The 1,277-nt window shown below is 75.3% G+C and overlaps 1 non-coding gene across 1 annotated transcript; it reads right to left on the minus strand.

The window, feature by feature from the left end:
- Positions 1-428: 428 nt before the first annotated feature.
- Positions 429-582, minus strand: LOC129174508 (5.8S ribosomal RNA). Its single transcript, XR_008567509.1, has one exon. It is a non-coding gene; the product is annotated as a 5.8S ribosomal RNA (ribosomal RNA).
- Positions 583-1,277: the final 695 nt, after the last annotated feature.

Consider the following 1,277-nt stretch of genomic DNA (forward strand, 5'->3'; position numbering starts at 1 on the left):
CCCCGGGGAAGGGGAGAGGGTACGGAGAGGAGCGGGAGCTCGATAGACGGCGAGGAGGCGGGAACGCAGCGAGGGAGGCGGGAGGGGACGGCACCGCGCCGCCAAACCCCGGAAACCTCGGAGGTACGCCCAGCGAAACCGGATGAAGGGGCACCGGGGGGAACCGTAACAGGGTCGCGGGCGGGACGGAGGCGGCCGGAGCCGCACGCCGCGCGCCGCGCCGCCGCTTCGGACGCCGGGGGCCTCGAAACCCGTGGCTTTTCTTCCTCTTTCCAGCCAGCTTGCTCTACGGTCTGCACTTAAGGGGACGAAGGCCCGCGGAGGGCCTGCGACACCCCAGCCGCGGGAGCGTAGGCCGAGCGGCCGCCCCCCGCCCGGAGGGCGGGGGGTTGGGCCGGCCTCGTCCGTACTCCCGATTGATTGCCAAGCGACGCTCAGACAGGCGTGGCCCCGGGAGGGACCCGGGGCCGCAAGGTGCGTTCGAAGTGTCGATGATCAATGTGTCCTGCAATTCACATTAGTTCTCGCAGCTAGCTGCGTTCTTCATCGACGCACGAGCCGAGTGATCCACCGCTAAGAGTTGTCAGAGGGGTTTTTGGTGGGCTTGCCACACAAGTGAGTTGGGGGACGGCGCGCCCTCCCTCCCGGGCAGCAGAGGGCGGCCGGCTTCGCCTCAAAAGCCAAGATCATGACAAGGGGGTGAAGATGCCGGTTCGGGGGGGTCGGGTGGGACGAGGGCGCTCGAGCAGAGTACCCCCGCGGTCCTCCCTTCCCCCCGCCCCGCCGCCAGGCGGCGGGTTGGCTCGCCGAGGCCGCGGCGCCCGTCGGAACGCAGCCCGCCCGCGCCGGACCGGCGGTGGCCGCGGGGGACCACCTCCGCCGTACGCGGGCGGGACGGAGCCCGCCGTGCGAACGCGCGCCTCCGCAGAGGCTCGTCCGGGGCCGCGGCGCCCGTCGGAGCAGAGCCCGCCCGCGCCGGACCGGCGGTGGCCGCGGGGGACCACCTCCGCCGTACGCGGGCGGGACGGAGCCCGCCGTGCGAACGCGCGCCCGCGGAGGCCGCGGCGCCCGTCGGAGCAGAGCCCGCCCGCGCCGGACCGGCGGTGGCCGCGGGGGACCACCTCCGCCGTACGCGGGCGGGACGGAGCCCGCCGTGCGAACGCGCACCTCCGCGGAGGCCGCGGCGCCCGTCGGAGCAGAGCCCGCCCGCGCCGGACCGGCGGTGGCCGCGGGGGACCACCTCCGCCGTACGCGGGCGGGACGGAGCCCGCCGTGCG

This window comes from Dunckerocampus dactyliophorus, unplaced genomic scaffold, assembly GCF_027744805.1.
Source record: "Dunckerocampus dactyliophorus isolate RoL2022-P2 unplaced genomic scaffold, RoL_Ddac_1.1 HiC_scaffold_114, whole genome shotgun sequence".
In the NCBI taxonomy this organism is placed as follows: domain Eukaryota; kingdom Metazoa; phylum Chordata; class Actinopteri; order Syngnathiformes; family Syngnathidae; genus Dunckerocampus; species Dunckerocampus dactyliophorus.